Genomic DNA, 16,899 nt, shown 5'->3' with positions numbered 1-16,899 from the left:
CACCACGAGATGGATTTTTGTTTTGGGATTGGTAGACCGGTGTCCAGTGAATTTTCAGGTCCGGACACGGCATCTCATCGGCGTAAGCACCCAACCCAATTTTTGTTTTGGGGATGGCCAATTAGTGATCAGGGACTGTGCTCATCATCTAATTGAGGATGGTGGGCTCCAGCAGTGACATACTGGCAGCCCCACTGTCTGAAGTGGGAACTACAATGCAGGTAAGAGAGAGAGAGAGAGAGGGTGCCTTATGGTGGAGGCAACCTCTGAAGAGAAGTTGAAAGGTTTTGACATTTAAATAAAAGCCACAGCTGCCAGGCCACACTGTGGCGTGATGATCATGTTGGGTGGAGGCGAGGATCTCTAGCAGGATTAAGTGAAAGATGCACCACCCCATCCTTCTCACAGACCATCTGCTGCCAGGCGGCTGCCTCCATATCCTGGCCATGTTTCAACCTCAGGGGAGGAGGGGCGGTGGCCACAAAACTGTGGAATGGCCTTAATAGATGTCACAATGATGGGAAATTGTGACTGAGTGAGATCTACCTGTACCTTCACCAGCTAACCAAAGAAACATGGAACCATTTAAAGAGGACCTGTTTTCTTAAAAAATACAAGAAAAAACACTGAGCAAAAATGGCTACCATTAGTCACCTGATGTCAGGTATTGTAAGTTGACCACTTTTCTGGAAACTATTTGGACTGCATTGCAGACCTGGCCTGACATGTTGCATAAAATTTCACACCTGGGAGGTAGGGGAGGTAGGGGAGGTGGGGGAGGGGGGGGAATGTCAAGGTCCATTTCAAAAAAGACCTCTTGAAAGGGAACTGCTAACCAACCAGATACACCCACCAGTCACTCAAAACTCCCTTTGGAGGATGAAATAACCCCATCTCCTGTTGGTTTCTGCTATCTTGAAATGTGTCAACAGTTTCTGAGATGAAAGATCAGAAATATGATTACTTGTTCTACAATAATGACTGCAGGACATGTTAATCAAATTCATTTTGTGGAATATATAGGCAGGAGGTTTAAGAACTGGTTTAGCCAAGCCAGACAGAGAAAAATAAAAGTCACCTGGAAGCACTGCTGAAGGGAGCACTAAGAAACCTCTCTCTCTCTCTCTCTCTCTCTCTCTGTCTAAGAAGCTAAAATTGACTCCAGCAAGGCACAGTTACCTGAACTTCAATTCCTTTAAAATCTTGGAGTTGAAACCAACTAACTTCAAACAGCCACAATGTTCAACAATCTACACTTCAAGGACAAACAAAAGGACTTGATTGTATATTCTTTTAACTTTCATTTGGTCTCTAACTTTTCCTACTTCTGAGACCTGTAAGTGTGTCATTGCATCTTTTATTAATTCTCCTCAGGTTTGGTAACTAATAAATCTATTCTTTCTTTGACTCAAGAAAATCTGGTTTGATTTGCTCCTTATTAAAAGTAAATACATTTGGATTGGAAAAGGCACTGACCAATCAGAGTCAAGCTGCCTGGTTTAAATTTCAAACAATGATTGGCAGTTAACTGTCAGTCACCATTAACTGGTGCATTCTCCATGGCAAATCCTCTACCAATCAGAGTCCACTTGCCAACCAATCAGCATTCTCTTCTCATATAGTATAAAGTTGTTGCTTCCCCGACATTGATATTCTTGCAATTGTCCTGATGAATGCAAGACAAAAAGCTTTGACAAACTGTCTTTTCTCAGCAATACTCAAGTTCTGTGGTACCAAACCATTGTAAGAGACTTCATTAAGGCCTGAAATTCAACTCTTCAAAATGGGGTTCAATTGAACTCAAAAATAGACAGATGCGTCACTGAGCACAACAAATTACACTTGTAGTTCAGAATTTAATTCAATCCTTGGGAGTGGGCTGGGAGCCCGGGTAGGGAGGTGACTGTAGAATTGGGAAAGAGGGCAGATGGCGGAGAACCCATCACTTCCCAACTTCCTATGATTAAATCAGGGGCAGGAAAGGTCAAGGACAGCCTTCCTGCCTGGAGGCCAATTGAGGCTATTAAGTGGCAAATTAAGGGCCTCATCCTGCTGCTGTTAGTATTGTGAGGGGAACCCTACACCATGCGGGGAGGCCATCCTGTAAAAGCTGGTGACCTCCCGGCGGGCTCAAGGATGGGGGGGAAGGCCTCCTGATCAGGCACTCTGTTGCCCACTGAGGGCGTCACCAGAGGCAAGAGCTGCCCCCGCTGAAAGATCCCATCTCTTCCCTCCACAAACACCCCTCCGCATCCCACCCCACCCACCCCAATCCTCACCGGGGCTGCCTGGCTGGCCCCAACAAGCCTCACAAACTTATCCTAATTCCGAATGCTCCTCCATGGTAGCTGGTCTGGGCCTCTGTGGTCCCAACAGTGCTCACTGCTCCAAAAAGGGACAGAAGCCCCGACGACAGGCAGTTAACTGCATGATGTCCATGGGAACATATTGGGGCCTCCAAAAATGACCACAGCAATGTTTCCCCCGGCTTTCCAGCCGGTGGACAGGTTCACCGCTGCACCCATTAAATTCAGCATATAAAGGGCCTTTAATTTTGAAAAAAAGTCTCAAAGTGTTTCAGAGGCCTAATAAAAATGAAAGGAAATGAACACTGGGCCAAAGGAGCAGCTCACCAAAAGCTTCATCAGAAGTGGTTTTAAAAGAACAGGGAAGCCAGGGGGGAAAAGGTATTTCGTGAGCCAACAATTTTCAGAACTTAGGGCCTAGCCAGTGGGAGGCACAGTGGCCAATGGCAGTGCAAAGGAATGCACAAAAATCAAAAGAACAGAGAATTCAGAGGTGTTGTTGGGCTGGAGAAGGTTATAGACATAAGAAGAGGTAAGGCCATAAAGGAATTTAAACATGAGGAATAGGATTTCAAATTTGAAGGCTTGGTGGTTGGGAGCTAAGGTCGAACAGCAACAGCAGGAATGAATGGACCCTGGTGGAGGTTAGAATATGGGCAGTAACATTTACTATGAAATTTATGAGTATGGAAAAAGGGAAGACAGTCAACAGAGCATTGTAGTAATCAAGTCTAGAGGTAACAGAAGAATGGATGAGACTTTCAGCTGTAATTGAGCTGTAATGGGGCAGAGGTGGACAATATTACAGAGATGGAAGTAAACAGTCTTTGAGGGAGATGATATAAGGTTAGAATCTCAGCTCTGGGATGAATAGGACACTAAGGTTATGAATAGTCTGGCTTATCCCAAGACAATGGCTGTTGAGGGCAGAGAGTTGTTGTCAGGGTATGGAGCAACCTTCGGGAGCTGAAGGAAATTGCAGCTTGTTCAAGTCTGGACGTCGGTCAAGCAGTCTGAAAACACAGAGATAGCGTAAGGGTAAAGGGAAGCAGTCAACATATATGTTGAAATTCACCCATGGCCGGGATTTTCCGTTACAGTTTGCGGCAGACATCATTGTGGGCAGGAGCGGAAAATATTGGGAGATCACAAAAATGGGTTTCACATCATCATAAAACCAGTTTGCAATCATCCACCTCACCCGTCAACAGTGGGCTGTGTTTCCCACTGCCACACGTCAGGAAGATACTTCCAATACATTAGAATCTCATAATAAACTCTGTGCACCTGAATCATCACCCTGCGTTGGATCATGAGCTCACGGGGAAATGGAGGGCATCCAACACCAGTGGCCATGAAACTGACCACGACGCTCAATTTTTACACCAGTGGCTCCTTTCAGGGCTTCACAGGTGACCTCTGTGGGATATCACAAGCCTCCAATAACAAATGCATCCATGAGGTCACGGATGCCATCTTCAGGAGGGCACACAACTTTGTGCATTTCACCCAGATCTCAGGTTTCCACAGGTGCAGGGTGCCACCGACTGCACTCATGTGGCGCTCAGATCTCCGTCGCAACACATGGTCAGCTATGTCAACCATAAGGAACTCCATTTGCTGAATGTGCAGCTGGTGTGCGACCACCAGAAATGCATCCTGCAGGCCTGCGCATGGGTTCCAGGGAGTGTGACCTACATTTTCAGTCAATCACAGATTCCTGAAGTCTTCCAGGATCCACAGAAGCTGCAGGGATGGCTCATCAAGGAGAGGGGCTACCCACAGAGGATGTGGCTGATGACACCCATGCAGCGGCTGCAGGGCGCCAACGGTAGCGAGCATGAGGAGGCCCTCAAAGGCGACGATGACGGGAGATGAGACCCTTGTCCAGACAAGGCAGGTGCACTCAGGAGGTCCTCATTGCTGCTAGATTTGTGGAGAATGATGACGACATGCAGCGAGGAGACACCATAGATCCTCACATTGTATCTGTGAATGTTTGACTTCAGTCTGTTTTATGGCAGCGCGAATACCCTCTACGAGAATGCTCCTGTCATGGAGACACAGTGGAGGCGATAATAATCGCTCGATCGCAGGAGGATGAATACGACATGCAATGAGGCCGCTCCATAGATCCTCACATAGCCTCTGAGAATGTCCAACTCCCATCTAGACAAAGGCAGCTCGCTTGCGCTCAGTGATCAGGGTCATATCATAGAGACACATGAAGCTTTAAAAGAATCTGATCTTTTGTCCGCCTTCAGCACCTGACCCCTTCAGGAGCACAGTGTCACTGGTTACAGATGCTGAAGAGATGGGGGCCAGCCCCACCTTAAGGTGCTGAGAGCACACAAAGAATTTTGTGACACCTGTCCATAACATTCTGGCAGCAATGACAAGCACCATCGAGGTGCAGGCATCGGTAACATGTCCAGGGAGTGTGAGGCCGGACCATCACTTTGGTCTGAAGGTTGCACAAAGCACAGGGAAGAGACCCCGGACTGAGACACCTGCCTTTACCTTGTGCAGAAAGGTTTCACATCTGAGTGACACACTCATCAGAACATGGCGCCTTAGGCAGGGAGACATTCATGGGAGTTTATTGACAATAGTGAACATTATGTATAAGTGATTAACATCTGTGCCCAGACTGTGCAACTACATCCTCTTAACCTTTAAACTTTGTTCTTGGTTTTACAGCTGACCTGAATTAGGGGCTGTGCCTGATTTATCCCAGTTTTGTTAATTTGGTTTTATTGGTTTTAACTCAAAAGAGTTACATCCTCTTAACCTTTAAACTTTGTTCTTGGTTTTACAGCTGACCTGAATTAGGGGCTGTGCCTGATTTATCCCAGTTTTGTTAATTTGGTTTTATTGGTTTTAACTCGAAAGAGTTGCATCCTCTTAACTTTTCCTTTAAACTTTGTTTTTGGTTTTATGGCTGACCTAAATTAGGGGCTGTGCCTGATTTATCCCTAATTTTGTTAATTTAGTTTAATTGTTTTAACTCGAAAAGAGTTACATCCTCTTAACTGTCCTAATCCTGCCGCTACATCTTGGTGCTTCCTGGATATCCACAGCAGAGGTAGACACAGCCTGCTGACTGCTACGCTCTGTTTGTGATGATCTTGGTGGGCATCACCTGGAGGACCGAGACCTGGAGGGCCCCAGCCTGCTTTTGGGGTCCTGTTGTGTGGCAGTGGCACCCTTCTCAGCTTTTTTGTGGAGCTGGAGCTGCTGGGGTCACAAGAAGATGCGATTCGGGTGGGCAGAACACTCCCAGAGTCACCTGGATGGATGACACCGGGGTGGTGTACACCTGCTGATCTTCCTCCCAATGGGTGACCAAGGGCCCTTGGCTGACTCCTTAAGGAGCAGTGGTAGCTGGAGTGAGTTTCAGCTCCCTGTACCCCTCTCACGTACACATTGTTGGAGGTTAACTATGGCATCATGGAGTTGAACCTGAGCAACAGTGCAGGAGCGACATCCTGGACCAAGGTCTTCATGGCCACCCTACCAGTGTTGACCTCTGGGCATTGGCCTTCCGGCATTATCACCTCAGCCTAAAGGCAGACGGGCTCCTCCATTGTGCCTTGCAATCTGAGGAATGAGGCAGATATCCCTTTCTGATGTTCCCTAGCTTGCCTTTGCAGCTCCAGCAAAAGCGACTTGACCAAGTCCAGACACTTCTCATCTGACTCGGACTCAGCAAATTTCTGGCCTCCAGAAGTCCTCTGAATGTTGAACAGCTGGGAGGTCCCTGCCACTATCTGCTGTGGATCAGACAGTGTGATGGGCTCACCAGATTGTGATCCACAGCTACTGTAAAGCTAGGTCCCACCAAGGTGTGTGTCTCTGCACTAGTGGAGTATGCGGGTGAGCGCTGTCACGGGACTTCAAGGAAGGTACCTCCAGATTCCTCTTCAGAGGTTTCTTTGATTGGAGGCCCTGGATCGTGGACTCTGTCGGCTGTTTCTCAGATGTGCCTTTGGAAGCAAGGGGAGATAATTAGTGCATAGCAGTGGCCTGTGAAAGAGGCACATCACTCACAGCATGGTTGTCTGATGAATGTTTCACGGCTGGATCATCACTTGGTAGAGCAATGCCGACATCACCACCAGCACAGGAATGATCCAGATCCTCACCGGCCAGCTGGATGGCTCTGTTTTCAACACCCGTGAGGACTTTGATTTCTGGCATTCCTCCACCAGTCTGCGACCTCTCCCTCTTGTTGTGTGCCAGCTTGTCCTGCATGAATAGAGATGGAGAGAGTGAAAGCAGGACGCCGATCAAGCCAGATGATAAGTATGCCTGGCATGGGTAGATGGTGAGTGGTCCCACAGATGGGATGAGGACAATGAAGGTGAGTGTGAGAGAGAGAATGGTGATGTCCCTTAAACTGGCAGCGAGTGAGGGCCCTGTGCATGTGTGATGGGCTTGTGAGTGTGTGAGTTGAGAGTGATGAGAAGAGTAAATTACCCTGACGGAATGAGGGAGATCATTCATCCTCTTGCAGCACTGGGTGGCCATGCTCTTTTGAAGGGCATTGGCGTTGACCACTGCTGCCACCACCTCCCAAGCTGGATTGGTGAGGTTGTTACCCACCTAATGCCAGAGCAGAGGACATCATGGTGAGCCTGCATTACATTCAAAAGGCACTCAAGGGACACATCAATGAAGCTGGGGGCTGCAGTCTTTTTGCCGTTCAGGACCATATCTTCTTTGCAGCAGCTGGAGATACTGAGATGTGCGCGCATTGCTGGATTTTAAATGTGGCGTTCCTGTGATGAAGCAGTGAGGTGATGGTGTGGTGGGTGAATGAAAGCCCGCCCATCATGGAAATGGCATGTCTCCCAGGAATGCATAATTAATGCAGCAGGTTTGGGACGATACAGCATGAAAAGCTGCCATTGCAGCCAGCAGGTAAAACGTCATTTTACACGCCCGCTACCTCACTTACTACAATTCTGGGACGATTCCACTCTTCGAGACTTGCTTATCTACTTTGCTTCAGGCAGCACTCATGGCCTCAGTGACAGTCTTCGCAGGCAGCACTACATCGCTTTCAGGGATGCTCATGGGGAAGTCTTTGTCTGCCAGACCAGCGGTAAAGCTGGTGGATTTTCAATGGCTGCAGGACTAGGGCTTACTTGGGGAAAGGGGGTATCCCAGGCTGTGTGTGGGGTACATGTTGACCTGTGTAAGTGGCCTCAAGTGGGTGATGGCTGAAGGGGCAGTGTCCAGAGGAGATGAGGCCAGATGGAGATGTGAGGGTGTATGTGCGAGAGTGAGTGTTGATGTCCCTTCAGCTGGCAGTGAGCAAGATGCCAGTGGATGTTGACAGTGGGGGGATTCAGCAATGGTAAGGGGTGATGGTTAGATTCTCACTTGTTGGATATGGTCATTACCTTGTAAGATTTTTTTCATTCATGGAATGTGGGTGTTGCTGGCTAGGCCAACATTTATTGCCATCCCTAATTGCCTTGAGAAGGTGGTGGTGAGTTGCCTTGTTGTGCCACTACAGTTCATGTGGTGTAGGTACACCCACAGTGCTGTTGGGAAGGAGTTCTGGGATTTTGACCCAATGACAAGTGAAGGAATGGCAATATATTTCCATGTCAGGATGATGAGAGGCTTGGGAGGGAACTTCCAGGTGCTGGTGTTCCCATGTGTCTGATGCCCTTGTCCTTCCACATGGTAGTGGTCGTGGATTTGGAAGGTGGTGTCTAAGGAGCTTTGGTGAGTTCCTGCAGTGCATCTTGTAGATGGTATACACTGCTGCTGGAAGGAGTGAATGTTTGTAGATGGGATGCCAATCAAGCAGGCTGCTTTGTCCTGGTGTCAAGATGGTGTCAAGATTCTTGAGTGTTGTTGGAGCTGCACTCATCCAGGCAAGTGGAAAGTATTCCATCATGCTCCTGACTTGTGCCTTGTAGATGGTGGAAAGGCTTTGGGAGTCAGGAGCTGAGTTACTCACCGCAGGATTCCTAGCTTCTGACCTGCTCTTATAGCCACAGTATTTATATGGCTAGTCCAGTTCAGTTTCTGATCAATGCTAACCTCCAGGATGTCGATAGTGGGGGGATTCTGTGATGGTAATGCCATTGAATGTCAAGGGATGATGGTTCAATTCTCTTCTTGGAGATGGTCATTGCCTGGCAATTATATGGCATGAATGTTACTTGCCACTTGTCAGCCCAAGCCTGGATATTGTCCATGGACTGCTTCAGTACCTGAGTCTTCACGCATGGTGCTGAACGTTGTGCAATCATCAGCAAGCATCCCCACTTCTGACCTTACGATGTAAGGAAGGTCATTGACCAAGCAGCTGAAGATTGTTGGGCCTAGGGCACTACCCTAAGAAAGTCCTGCAGTGATGTCCTGGAACTGAGATGATTGAACTCCAACAACCACAAGCATCTTCCTTTGTGCTAGGTCTGACTTCAACCAGTGGAGAATTTTCCCCAATTCCCATTGACTCCAGTTTTGCTCGGGAGCCTCGATGCCACACACAGCCAAATGCAGCCTTGATGTCAAGGGCAGTCACTCTCACCTCATCTCTGGAGTTCAGCTCTTTTGTCCATTTTTGAACCAAGGTTGTAGTAAACTCAGAAACAGGGTGGCTCTGACGGAACCTAAACTGTGTCAATGAGCAGGCAATTGCAAAGCAAGTATCACTTGATAGCACTGTTGATGACCCCTTCCAACACTTCACTGAGTGTGTGAGTTTAGAGTGATGAGATGGTTGCCTTACCCTAGCAGCACGGATGAGGTCATTCTTCCTCTTTTTGCACTGGATGGCCAACCTCTTGCTGGGCCTCCTGCGGCCAGAATGGAATAAAACAAGGGTATTCCTACCGAGCAAGACAATGGATGCATCAGACAAGGATAATGTTTAATTGTATTCAAGTGGTGGGCATTAACTAGGGATTCATCCGTGTCTACGTATAATGGAGCAAGCTAAAACTGTAGTTGTTGAATTCTGAAGGACAGTCATATTGGACTCAAAATGTTAACTCGGTTTCTCTCCCCACAGATGCTGCCTGACCTGCTGAGTTTTCCCAGCACTTTCTGTTTTTATTATTGTGGTTGTTGGATTAGAGTTACATGCTATGTAATGTATGTTTCTGTAAAGCTTGGAAGTGTATAAAGATTAGGCTCCAGTTATTTCCTTTGCCGGCTGGCTGCCTGAGCTCTAACACTATGGCTGGGATTTTCCTGGCAAGCAGTGAGTCCTACATTGTGACCATATGTGGATTCTAGGCCCATGGGATGGCCAGCGAGATTCTTTGCTTTTTCAGCAATCTTCCTGGCAACAGCCAATTAAGAGGCTGTCACCAGGCCCACCATCCAGTTAAGGCTCTTCATGTGGCCAGCCCAATCTGAGGGCCTGCAGCTCTGTAGTCATGGTTACGCCACTGAGAAAAAGGGGCTGCTGCTGAGGCTGCAAGGAGAACAAGAGGGCACCTCCATTTTGAGGCAAAGTAAAATGTTTGCCCTTGTGCTACACCAGCCAGGCAGACCCCAGCGATCGTATGTCAGGGTTGTGGGGTCAGTCTTTGCAACCAGGGACTCCCTCCTTGGACCATGGCCGTCTGAATATGATCACCCTATCCACCCCTGGGAAGTTGCTGCGAGGCCACTTCCATACAGCTTGCGTCCTCCCTATGCAGCACAGGAAGTTGCTCCTCCCCTGGCAAAATGCCAAGAATCTGGGACGATAGGCCTTTTAATTAGCTTAATTGGCTGCCTGCTTCAGTCAGTGGATGGGTGAGCCTCTGCCCTTCAAATGGTCTGTAGTGAGGGTGTGTTGGGGAGCTCTCCCCATGTGCCTCCTAGCCCACCATCCAGAGATCTATAAAATCTCATTTTCTGTCTCTTTGGTATGCTGTGCACTGCTGTGAGCAAGACTGCTCCTATCAGTATCTCAGCCCCTTCAAATGTAATATAGTACTACATCTATTGATTTCTATAAGAGTTAACAATATCAAAATAAACAGGAAACTCTGAATTCACAATTTTGATACTGCAGAAGAATGTTGATGCTATTCTAAAGGGTTTACTGTGACACAAATGGAAAAGGACTGAATAATCTAAATGTATTTGTTCCTTCAGCTGTTCATGTGCAGGAATTAAATCTGTCTGCAAATGACCTCAAGAACATTTTTTATTGCCAGTAACACTAAGACCAGCAAAAGGGCAAAAGCAGAGGTAATGTGATACCATGGAAACAGGCATTAGGATTTCTGTTGCCACACAGTTGTTACAACACACAGGAATTCATGTTTAATCTTTGAATCCAATGCGTGATCTGTATTGGCTAAATGTTAACACTTCTTACCAATACATTACAGTGCATTAAGGTACAAAGCAAAAGTACACGTTTGAGATCTATTCTAAAGTATTCTTTCCTTCATAAATAAATAATTTTTTTAGGCTTAAAAAATATAGAATGAAAAACCAAATAGAGTTGCATAATTATGAGCTAACTGGATCGTTATCTGTCTTAATTCTAATCTGTCCTAATGATGAGTAAGTGCATTTGATGAAAACTTGCTTCTTGATTATTTTGGAAATGCAACAGTGTGTATCAGAAGCAAAAGCCACTGCTCAGAAGATTCACAAAATAAGATTGTTCAGTAAACCAAACTACCAGTGTTACTTGATTTTATTACTATAAAATAAGCACTTTCAGAAACAGAGACACTGAAATATTTTCCTTATCCCACTATGTAGACAGCTGTGCCAGTTAGAAGATATGGTTACAGGCAACTTCCGTGAACAGCACAACCTTTTCCCCTTTAGAGTATTAACTGACTCTTTATATGCAGAGGGTCATGAGTAAAATTCAAGGGCTAAATCTATGCAGCAATACAGCCTTGAACAGAGCATTGTTCCGACAGTTTTTGCTTGGCTCTGTTTAACCAGCTTTGGTTTCAGCACAATATCTCTGATTTGTGAGGCATCTCCTATTACATTCCAGCACTTCAGAATTATTTAGTTGCTATTGTACCATAGAAAATATACACAGTCCGTAGTCCAATTAAAGCTGCACAGTATGGAAGCACATTATATTTTATATGGCAATATCTAATTACCATATGTTAAAGCCAGTACTTGCTTCACAGCCTTTGCTACACCTCATGTGGAACTAAATGCCAATAGTATAGGTTGGCCAAAGGAGAACATGGATAACAACCTTTGCAGTCTGTATGTTTCCCACAGAGATGGAATGAAGTGGCCAATTTGAAGTGGTCATACTTTTGACAAGAACATTCAAAACACAATCAGCAGAAATGGCATGCACGTTAATTTGTGTTTCTTATGGTAAATGACAATTAAAATATATACACTGTTTCATCTCTCATCAAAACCCACTACAATTAATCAGAATCTTAGGAATGTCTATGGCATCCAAGGTCAAGTAAAAGAAATGTCATGATTGGGAATTTTAACCTTTACCAGTAATTAAGTCTTGATGACAACTACTTCATGTAATTTTCTGTTTCTCACTTGAAATCTGACTTTGCTAAGAGTGAATTCAATGTAAGCCAGCACTATGTCCAAGGCTAGATCAACTTTCAAACAAGCAAAACAAAGTTTAAAAGTCTAGGAAATTTTTTAAAATGTAGTACTCTGCTTGGGCACTGAAAACAAGCAAAGATTTGATGCAAATTATATAATGTAATATGTATTCCATATCTTATCTGTAACTATAAGGGAAATTAAACAGGAATTTTGCAGAAAACTCTGAAAGTGCTAGTCAAAAGAACCAACCTGCTAACATTGAAATACCAAGCACCTACTAACTGTATGAATTTGGAATAGTTATGTATTATAGATTACTTTTCAAAGTGAAAATATCATTTCTAAACATGTTCATTTACAAGTCGATACAATGTACATTAGTAGTTTATTGTAGGTTGGATGGTTTCATATTACCACTTCATAAGCCACCACAAATACGCAATTATATTTTTCTGAAGTACTTTTCTAGATGCATGACGCACATTTTGTGAGAAACCACTTACAAGGCGTTTGATATGATGGCTCTATAGTCCGCAGAACTAATGATCAAGTATTTACAACTAAAATTAATTGTACGTATGGGTAAATTTTAATCTAATATGTGGTATGTTGTCCATTAGAAACATATGCTTCAATTGCTTATTCATCCATTCTTATTGTGGCTTTGTGACAAAAGCATTGTTTGTTGTGCTGCTGAGATGTATTTGTGTAAATCCTACTTTCAAACAAATAAATACCAGCAAGAGAGCTGTTAAATGCAATGCCATATTTCATGGTCATCAGAAATGTCCAGTTGGTGTACAAGAGACAGTGACACAAAGGGGAGAATTTTCTTCCCATCAGGCGGAACAGTCAGGAGCAGGCGCAGGCGGGCGCAGAGCCAAACGCCACCTGCGATCGGCTGCGCACCGCCGTTTTACGTGGTCAGGCTGACTAAGGCCTGCCCAGTGTGACATGTACCCAGAAGCGCTCAGCGCTACCTGTGCAGGCAGGGGGAGGAGGGAGAGTCAGAGCCTGCATTCTTTCACGCGTGCACGTGAAAGAGTGCAGAAATCTCCCTGAGGCATGGAGTTGCCTCAGGGAGATTAATTTAATAATAAAACTTTGGAAAAATGAAAAAATAAAATTACTCAGGCATGTCCCTTCATGTGACATTGTCACATGAGCTGGGACATGTTTATGAATTTTCATAAGGTATTTTACTTAATTAATAAAACCTTCATGAAACCTCATCCCACCGGTGGATGAGGTTTCATGATAGATGCGAAGGCCGCCTGGGCTCTTTGCCTGCCCGCCAACCTTAAGGTTGGACAGGCAGCCCTCACAATCACTTTAATTAGTTAATTAATGGCCTTAATAGGCCTTTGACAGTTCAGCAGGTGTGCAGCTGACTCCGGTGCGTGCCCGCTGAACTGAAGATTGGAATGACGCACAGTCGTTTTTTGATTTGCAATTCTACGCATTGAGTAAAGCTTGGTGAAATAGGCATATTGCTAAATTTGATTCCAGAATGGTATGTCATCTCTGCCAATTGCTAGATTTTTCTTCTATATATACGAACATACGAACAAGGAGGAGTAGGCCATTCAGCCCCTCAAGCCTGCCCCGCAATTTATTAAGATCATGGCAGATCTGATAGTAACCTGAAATCTGCATCCCACCTACCCCCGATAACCTATTACTCTCTTGCTTACCAAGAATCTATCCACCTCTGCCTTAGAGATATTCAAATACTCTACTTCCACCACCTTTTCAGGAAGAGAGTTCCAAAGACTCACGATCCTCTGAGTGAAAAAATTTCACCTCATCTCTGTTTTTTAAACATTTATTTTGAAACAGTGACCCCTAGTTCTAGATTCTCCCACAAGAGGAAACATCCTCTCCACATCCACCTTGTCAAGACCCCACAGGATCTTATATGTTTCAAACACGTCATCTCTTCCTCTTCTAAACTCCAGTGGATACAAACCTAGTCCGTCCCAACTTTTCCTCATAAGACAACCCACCCATTCCAGGTATTAGTCTGGTAAACCTACTCTGAACTCCTTCCAATGCATTTACATCCTTCCTTAAATAAGGTGACCAATACTGTACACAGTACTCCAAATGTGGTCTCACTAGTGTCCTGTACAACTGAACCATAACCTCCCCACATTTGTATTCAATTCCCCTCTCAATAAATGATAACATTCTCTTGGCTTTCCTAATTACTTGCTGTACTTGCATACTAGCCTTTTGTGATTCATGCAATAGGACACCCGGATTCCTCTGCACCTCAGAGCTCTACAATATCTCAACATTTAGATAATATGCTTCTTTTTTATTCTTCCTGCCAAAATGAACAATTTCACATTTTCCCACATTATACTCCATTTGCCAGATCTTTGCCCACACACTTAACCCATCTATATATTTTTGTAGCTTCCTTATGTCCTCTTCACAACTTACTTTCCTACCTATTTTTTGTCATCAGCAAAGTTGGCAACCATCCCTTCATCCAAGTCATTTATATAAATTGTAAATAGTTGAGGTCCCAGCACTGATCCCTGTGGCACAACACTCGTTACATCTTGCCAACCTGAAGAGAACCCATTTATGCCTACTCTCTGCTTCCTGTTAGCCAGCCAATCTTCTATTCTATTACCCCCTATACCATCAGCTTTTAATTTTGGCAAAAACCTTTGATGTGGCACTTTATCAAATGCTTCAGCTGCGTGCAGTTCTGGAATCCGCATTATAGGAAGGATGTGATTGGACTAGAGAGAGTACAGAGGAGGTTTACCAGGATGTTGCCTGGGCTGGAGAGTTTTAGTTATGGGGAGAGATTGGATAGACTGGGGTTATTTTCCCTGGAGCAGAGGAGACTGAGGGGAGACATGATTGAGGTGTATAAAATTATGAGGGGCATGGATAGGTTAGACAGGAAGTAACTTTTCCCCTTGGTGGAGGGGTCAATAACCAGGGGGCATAGATTTAAGGTAAGGGGCAGGAGGTTTAGAGGGGATGTGAGGAATAGTTTTTTCACCCAGAGGGTGGTGGGAATCTGGAACTCACTGCCTGAAAGGGTGGTAAAGGCAGATATTCTCATTACATTCAAGAAGTATTTGGATATGCACTTGCAATGCCATGGCATACAAGGCTATGGGCCTTGTGCTGGAAAATGGGATTAGAATAGTTAGGTACTTGTTTGACTGGTGTGGACTCGATGGGCCAAAGGGCCTTTTTCTGCGCTGTAGACCTCTATGACTCTTCTGGAAATCTAAGAACAGTACATCCACTGGTTCCCCTTTATCCTCAGAACATGTTACTTCCACAAAGAACTCCAATAAGCTGGAGTTCCGTTACACAAAACCATGGGCTGAATTCTCCGGTGTAAAATGACATGCGGTGATATCGGGTGGGCGTGCCGATGTCACCGCACGTCATTTAGATTTTCAGTTCGGCAGGCATGCAGCCAAGTCAGCTGCGTGCCCACTGAGGTGTCAAAGGCCTATTAAAAACTAATTTAAACAATTAAATGAGTTGCCCATCCAACCTTGAGGTTGGCAGGCAGGCGAAGAGCCCAGGCAGCCTTTGCATTTTTCATGGAACCTCATCCACAGGGGAGATGAGGTTCCATGAAGTGTTTAAAAATCCAATAAAAATTTTGTTTAAAAAAATTCATTGACATGTCCTAACACATGTGACACTGTCACATGAGGGGGCCTATTTTAAAAGTTTTCAAATACTTTATTTAGAAATTTTAAACTTAAACAAACCTTCCCGCCTACACGGGTAGCGTTCAGCAATTCCAGGCGCGTGTCACGCTAGGCGGGCCTTAATTGGCCCGCCCACATAAAATGGCGGTGCCCAGCCAATTGGAGGTGCCGATCAGGTTCACGCTCACTCCTGCCCACCCCCGCACAACCCCACCCCCGATGGGGGCCAAAATTCAGCCCCATGTTGACTCTGTCAGATGACCTTGAGCTTATCCAAGTGCCCTGCTACAACTTCTTTCATACTTTCTCTCATACTTTAATTCTTCCCTTCTTATTAGTCTTTTAGATTATAAACTACCAGGCTTGGAGTTCCCTTTGCATATCATTCATACAGCTGTAAACTGGGCGCAAAAGATCTACATGCCTTAAAAGATCACAGAAATTTGGGTGTAAGTGCTAGTTAGGCGCATTACTACAAAATGCCAAACACACTTCAATCTTTTAATCTCACCCACCAAACCCTCTGTCTGAATGAATCTTATTTCATAAAAAAGGCCATGCCTAAAACTCTCAGACGGGAGTATTCTTTAATTGCCACTTGTTCATGGGGAGTACTCAAACTGGTGTCCAGGTTTTCAGATACAATAGAAAAACAGGGGTGAATTTTATAAGGGATCGGATTACTTGTCTCTTTGACTGAAAGGTCTGTCAGGATCGCGCTGACCAGATAATACACTGAGGCAGCTTTAGTTAGTAAAGTAAAGATTGGGACTTCTGCCCCTCAGGGTCAAGAAGTTCTGCCCCAGAGAGCTGCCAGTCAGTCAAATTGGGCTAGCAGTTATCAAATAATGGCCTTTGCTGGCACTACAAACAGTTCCTAAAGACAATGGATCCTGGAACTCGGGTCAGTCTGGAGATTTTGGATGGGCTTGCCTGGCAGACCGCACCGAGGGATAGGGAGAGGAAAGAGGAAGTAGGGGGGAGGGTTTTGGAGGCTGGGGTTGGTTGGCGGGGTGGTGGGGTGGGGGGGTTTGGAAGGGGGAAGGATAAAGGGGCTGTACGATCTTGGGAGGGTGACCCAAAGAAGAATGGGATTTCTCAAAGGAAGTAAACCCCTTTCATCGCACCAGCAGCCTGTGCAGTGGAAGCTTCCAGACTGCTCACCTATCACACAGCTTCCCTGGATGGACGAAAAATTGCGGGGAAACAGACTGAGGCTCCTAACTGGTATTTTTTAATTGTTTATTTAAGGGCCACAATAGACCTAAAGGTGGGCAGGCTGACTGACGCATGACCAAACCCCAGTAATATGGGTACGGGTTGGGGGAGGGGGGTTGAAGGCAGCAGGTTGGCCATTGTTTTATTTT

The 16,899-nt window shown here is 45.3% G+C and overlaps 1 protein-coding gene across 1 annotated transcript in view; it reads right to left on the bottom strand.

The window, feature by feature from the left end:
- The window catches only part of otogl (otogelin-like), a 198,816-nt gene that overhangs the window by 69,573 nt on the left and 112,344 nt on the right, over positions 1–16,899 (bottom strand). The gene's annotated exons all lie outside the window — the stretch shown is intronic.

The sequence above is a fragment of the Carcharodon carcharias genome, chromosome 21, assembly GCF_017639515.1.
Source record: "Carcharodon carcharias isolate sCarCar2 chromosome 21, sCarCar2.pri, whole genome shotgun sequence".
In the NCBI taxonomy this organism is placed as follows: Eukaryota; Metazoa; Chordata; class Chondrichthyes; order Lamniformes; family Lamnidae; genus Carcharodon; species Carcharodon carcharias.
This window is presented reverse-complemented; position numbering and strand designations above follow the sequence as displayed.